Here is a 6,430-nt window from a genome sequence, read left to right on the forward strand (position 1 = left end):
GGGAGAGGGCGCCGCTTCCAGCCCTGCGAGCGAGCCCGGGCGACGCGCGGACCGCCGCAGCCTGGAACCGGCCCTCCCGCGGCCAGGGGTCCCGGCCAGAGTGCAGGAGCGAGGTCGGGAGGAGCCCGGAGGGGCGGTCTGGTGCTGTGCTGGCCGTCCAAAGAGGAAAGGACGGGGGCGCCGTCGACCCAGCCGGCCTTGCTTTGTGGCGGGAATTAGCTGTCACCCCGGGCACGTTACCTGAGAGAAGCCCCGCCGAACCGTTTCGAGGAAAGCGGACATCGGAGCCCGAAACGCGGCCGGGTCTCAGCCCTCGAATACGAGCAGAATGAGGGAAATGGAGGACAAGTGTTGCTCCTGAAAATATGCAGAGCATTTTCCCTGCTTCCCTAAATACCTATTGCAAAATGACACCGTTCTGCATTAAGTGCTAGTAAGGACATTCCCGGACTGCATTTCTAAGCATGCTGCTTTGGAAGTAAGCCCCAAGGTAATCAACAAATTTCGTTGCCAAGTAAAAAATACTTAGGTGTCAGTGGGAAGGTGGCTCATCATAGGAGAGGGAGAATGAAAGTGTAATGGCAGGCCCAAACTAAACATGCCAACCGAGAAGGGATGGACTCCGTCCACATTGCCCCATGTACATTAGGCCCTGATGTGGGGACCAAAAGGCACAATCGAAAGTTTAGGTGTAAATGTAGCAGATCAAAGGAAAGGTTTTGTATAGAGTGTTTTCCATGTTGCAAGGAGATTTTGACATGTGGGCATTCCCAAATGAGGCACCTCACATGCTTATTTTAACAGTTCTGAACTCCATTATGTTCCTGACTGTTTGAATCTGCTTTATCACAAAATCAAGATATGATTAGCCAAAACCAGTCTCTTCCGGGATGATGAGAAGAAGGGAAGGTAAACATGGATGTTGTAGGCAAAGGAGAGAGAGGGAGAGAGATCAAAATCTATCTCTTCTGAAGTTATACAGAGAATGTTTATACAAGGAAATGTGGCCAAACTGGTTGCAACTGGTCCTCATCTTACCAGTTAGGAGTTTGAGTAGCTGCTAGGCATGTCTGTCTGCACATGACCAACCAAGGCAGATAAATATTATGTGCAAAGTATGTAAGGCAGAGGAATCTTCTTACCTTGGACCCTTACTCTCCAACTGGTATTGCCTTTTTCTGTCTCTGGTCAATGGGCCTTTACTTTTTTGTAGACATTGTTGCCAGGTTTAGTTTTGCTCTTTGTTGGTTGGTGTAGTTGGCAGGATCTTGGGTGACTGAGAACACCCCTAGAGGAGTAGGATAGTGAATGGAAGGGGGAAAAAACTTTTAAAATGTTCTCCCTTGCCCGGTCCCCTTTGCTGGGTTCTTTGTCAGTCCCCACCTGAAGATCACAATCTAGCAAGATGTTTGTGCCAATCCAGCCATGTCCAAAAGTGTTGATGGGGTTGTCTGGATGTTTCTTGAATGGTCTCTTAGAAGATGCTAGAACTCAAACCAAGTCAGGATGCCCTGCACCTGCTATGAGGCCTGTAGGGATCTCAAGTGCAGGTGCGCTGCATGTTCTAGTGGTGTGAGAATGGCTCACTCTCCTGCTTGTCTAAGTCACTGAGTAGATTGTGCATAATTCCTCACTTGAGAATGAGGGAAGCTCATATCTTGCTGTACCAGATATGAGGAGCCCAAAGAGGAGCCCAAAGCCTGAAGTGTCTGGAAACGTGATATGGTGAGTGCTCCTTCTCCATATACCAGCCATAATATGGAAAACAACAAGAAATGTTTCTGTCTTAGCTCTGGATTCCCAGTGATGACAAAATCTGCTGAGCAGCTTAAGAGAGAGGAGTTCGGTCCTGGTAAGAAAGCTTTAAGGAACCTTGCTTTGGCTCCTGCACTTACCCATAACAGATAGACCTTTCTGGAGATAGGTGACTCCACCCCAGAGATTCTAGCTTTCCCAGCTGAAAACTCACCTCATTTGGGAGAAATATTCGTGCTTGATTAAGAATCTTTGAAGAATAAAGGAGAGAAACTTCTGGAAGTAGTTGAGGGAGCAATGTAGCAGCTCTCCTTTCTTACTGATATTATTTCAAAACAAGGTTTACTGACAGCAAAAGCAGTGATAGGGATCTATGAACAGATCGCTTCTGTGTCTGATAAACTGGAACTGCTTTTCTTGGAAAAATTTACTCGGAAGTATTCCGCAAGGACAGACTTCGTCACAAAATCTCCAGTATTTTACTTTAAGGAGGCAGTTGGCTCTAATAAGCCAGCAAAGCAGCCCTCACCAACTTGGCACCTGGCCAGCCTCCTGTTTGAAACTGCTATCAAACTTTACAGTTAAACTAGGTCATGCTACTTGTTTGCCTGGATAATGCTATTAGACAGCTTTGGTGCCTGCACAGAGCTATCCTTTGCTTCTGATGTCAGCTCTTGCGAATCTGATCTCAGTCTGTTAATCTAACATCAGTTATTTGGTTACCTTCTTCACATGCTGTTAGGAGAGTTTTACTAAGCTCTAGTCTAAACAGTCCATTTTTTGAGTATGCTACTAAAAATGAAATCTTTTCTGGAAGCATACTAAACTACTGCATTTGACTTTTCTGTGATATGATTTGCTGGCCACTTTTTCTTGCCACGCATGTGGTGTTTCTTCTTGACTGAAAATAAACTTTCATGCGTAAGTCCAGTGGCTGGCATTAGTAAGTCTATTGCCTCATCAATGCTTAGAAAAGAGCAATGTAAGGAATTATCTGAATGCTTCATTGGAGAAAAGCTTGGCAGATCTGGAACCTTGCTAAGAAATGAACAAGCTGAGATCACTAATAGGCTAGAGAAGTGGAAGAAGCACTAATTTCACCTTGTCTAGTTGAACCCCCTCTAACATCTTTCCCTTCTAAAGGTATCACCAGGTATAACTTGGCTTGAAGGTAAAATCAAATAAATCTATCGGAAAACAGCGAGAGCTGGTCCACTTCTCTATAGTTACTATACCTTTAAAACTGAAAAGGGGCCAGGGTTATCAAAACTTTTCTTTGTCAGTGTCCTTTTTTCTGTGTGTCTCAGCTTTTGATGCACAAAATAGATTTGAGAACTGTTTGTGATTTTTTTCTGTTCTTACTTCATCTGGATCTCCCTATGCAGTAATCCTGGAAGCCTTGCATTTATTAAATGACAGCTTAAATGCAGTCTTAATCTTAAAGATAAGGTTACAATTTTGCTACATTTCCAGAACATGCTTAATCAAGGGCATTTCTCCAAATTCAGACTTCTGTGTAATATTTTTTAAAAAAATATTTCCTTGTTGAATTTTCATCAGACTATGTTAGGTCATGCTCAGAAAGGATATGTAAAGAAGGGCTGGTTTGATTAGGAAGAAAGATGCAGTTAGGCATCATGTCCCAAGAAAAATCTAGAATAAAGTCAGGAAAGACAGATTTACTTCCTTAATTCAAATCCTGATTCAGTTTTCTTCCCATTATAAGTTGCTTTTGAAGGTTAAAAAAAACTGCTAAACTATCTTACTTGAAAAATCAGTGGAAACTGCTGAGCCTCAGCGTAATTCAAAATAATGATAGGAAATCCTGGGAACGAGCAGGTTCTGGGATGCAGGTGCAATGGAAGCAAAAGTTTATTTTCTGCAAATATTCTACTGTTCCGATCAGGATGTTGCAGAGAGCTTCTAAGAATCTTTCCCCGTTGCAGGGCAGCCCAGCTGGCTTTATTGCCTCTGTTTATGGACCATGGTGAGCCAGATTTATTGAGAACTGGAATAAATACACTTCCAATTCTTCCAATCTCAGGTCCCCTCAGGAAAGATCTTTTGACCATGAGGTCCTCAATCACCTTGCCCTAAGCTTAAAAAGGCCACACTATTGTATTCCTGATTCCTGTGTATGGATGTGAAAGCTGCACAGTGAAGAAAGCTGACAGGAAGAAAATGGATGCATTCGAAACATGATGCTGGAGGAGAGCTTTGTGAATATCCTGGAACAACAGATGAATAACCAGGGCTCTCTTTAGAGGTAAAAATGACAGAACTGAGACTTGGGCCTATCATGAGAAGGCAAAGCTCCCTGGAAAAGACAGTCATGTTAGGGCAAGTTGAAGGCAGAAGAAGAAAAGGAAGACCAATTCTGAGATGAACTGACTCCATTAGGAAAGCCATGGGCTTGAATTTGTAAGAGCTGAGCTGGGCTGTCATGGATAGGACCCTTTGGAGAGCTTTCATTTTGTTGTCCCCAAAGAAACCTCCACTCCAAATGCAGATCAATATGCAAGGCCAAACAAGTTAAAACCACACATTACTACCTCTGTTCCTACCACTCCCTACTATTTGGCTTATATATGCTTCTTTCCACAGAAATAGATCTCTTAAAGAGATGTCATTACACAACTTCTACATGGGGCTGACGTCTGGGAATGGAATGAGACGGTGCTTGTGCAGTTGGAAGTAGCCTATAATAAAGTCTAAGAAAAATTTCAGGTCTTCCTCAGGTCACGTCTGCTGCCCACCTAAAGAATGAGACAGGTTTATTCTCAGCTATTGTAAGGGCCCATCTGATATTGTTTAAATATATTAAGAAACTTGACAGTTTAACCAGAAGGCCACCTGGTTAAAACTAGTTATTAGCACCATTGTGCAGAAAGCAAATATGCTGCCTGTATCTTAGAAAAGAACTCTCTCCCTCCTTTAAGTGAAGTAAAATATTGGGATTTGAACAGAATTCAAGCCCAGCTTGTTATGCGAGATGTCAATCAAGACACTACTCCGATCCAACTTTCCAAATTCTTTTTGTGGTACCAGTACCCATTTGAAAAAAAAATCACAGTACTTAATTAAAAAAAAAATTCACAGTACTTAAAACTTTTAGCAGTATTCCATTAAGGAAGGCATTTACCAATTTACATATTCAAACCATGCCTTCAGCGAATCTTGAGGTGAGATAGTCTAAAATCCCTGTGGAACTGCACCTCTGGCCTGGAACAGGTTCATGCATAATTCTCTCCAATGACTTTATTATGCTTTTACAGAGAGGAAGTTGTTAGATCAGATTATCAATATTTTTTAAAGTTCAAAAGTGGAATATATCAACTTTTTACTGGCAGAAGTTTCCCTTCATGTTAGTTACCAAGTGACCATTTTTGCTGTTATCTTTTAACATTAGAAATAACATTTTATCCATTCCATTAGCCTTCTGCCAGTCTGTATTTTAGACTGATTTTAGTATTTTATCCGTGTGTTGGGTTTGCAACTGCTTTGGGCTTGTACCCACAATTTGCTCTTATTTGTCTTTGTGTTTGTATGTTTGGATTGTGTTTTTCTTGTAACCTGTGGTTATAAAAATAAAATAAAAATAAAATTTTACTTAACTCTGTCATCAGTCTTTTTTCTCACAACCCCAGCCCCTTCTTGGAGCATGAGTGGATGTTTACAATGGAGGCAAAAGTTTATTTTCTGCAAATATTCTACTGTTCCGATCAGGATGCTGCCAAGAGCTTCTAAGAATCTTTCCCCATTGCAGGGCAGCCCAGCTGGCTTTATTGCCTCTGTTTATGGACCATGGTGAGCCAGATTTATTGAGAACTGAAATAAATACACTTCCAATTCTTCCAATCTCGGGTCCCCTCAGGAAAGATCTTTTGACCATGAGGTCCTCAATCACCTTCACCTAATCTTAGAAAGTGGGAAAGTGAAGCTGATAAAAGTTGGCCTAAACTGCAAGTCATAAGCTATAAATTAAGTGCAAATCGGTTGTGCTGCCTGCTCTGCTCCTGCTGCCGGCCATTCTAGTCCCAGCCAACAAAGCCGAAGGCCGCCTTGACCCGAGGGACCCAGAATCACTGCCATCCACACCTCCTGGTCCATTTGTGCAAGGTGCAGCGTTAGGCATAGCAGCTCCGTATTACACCCTTTTCAACCCAGAAGGGGAAACTTAAGTTGAAACAAACAAGCAGTACTTTAATCATTGGGTAGTAAAAATCTGGTAGCATCTTCTCAGTAGCACCCCTGCTAAAAGTATCCTCTGCTGAGGACAAAAGCAAAAGGATTGCTGTGAATGAGAACCTCCCACTGCCCATTTCTGGGAAAAGCCTCTTCAGTGCAGCGTTGACAAGAAGCATCTTCCACCATGGCCCCGCTAAGACAATACCCACACTTGGCCAGGGGTGACCTGGGCGGGCGGGATTCATGTTTTATGGTCCACAGGAGGTATCATGAATTTGGGATCTCACTCCCTGGACCCAGACCACAACTCCCTTTTCACGGGGAAAGCCTTAAAGCAGGTGTACATGGCTTGTAAGGGTTCCACAGCACTTTCACATGCCTCAGCATCTCCAAACTAGGGGCAAGATGCAGCACAAAAAGTACGATATTAAACTTCCTAGGCAAAGCCTTTGTTGAGACTGGCTTCAAAGGCCAGAGATTCTTCCCC

The 6,430-nt window shown here is 43.0% G+C and overlaps 1 long non-coding RNA gene across 1 annotated transcript; it reads left to right on the forward strand.

The window, feature by feature from the left end:
• The first annotated feature begins 98 nt into the window (after positions 1–98).
• Positions 99–5,369, forward strand: LOC123034606. The gene is made up of 2 exons (XR_006416807.1): positions 99–1,852; positions 3,800–5,369. It is a non-coding gene; the product is annotated as an uncharacterized LOC123034606 (long non-coding RNA).
• The last annotated feature ends 1,061 nt before the right edge of the window (positions 5,370–6,430 follow it).

The sequence above is a fragment of the Varanus komodoensis genome, unplaced genomic scaffold (genome assembly GCF_004798865.1).
Source record: "Varanus komodoensis strain SLA01 unplaced genomic scaffold, ASM479886v1 scaffold6_4, whole genome shotgun sequence".
Classification (NCBI taxonomy): domain Eukaryota; kingdom Metazoa; phylum Chordata; class Lepidosauria; order Squamata; family Varanidae; genus Varanus; species Varanus komodoensis.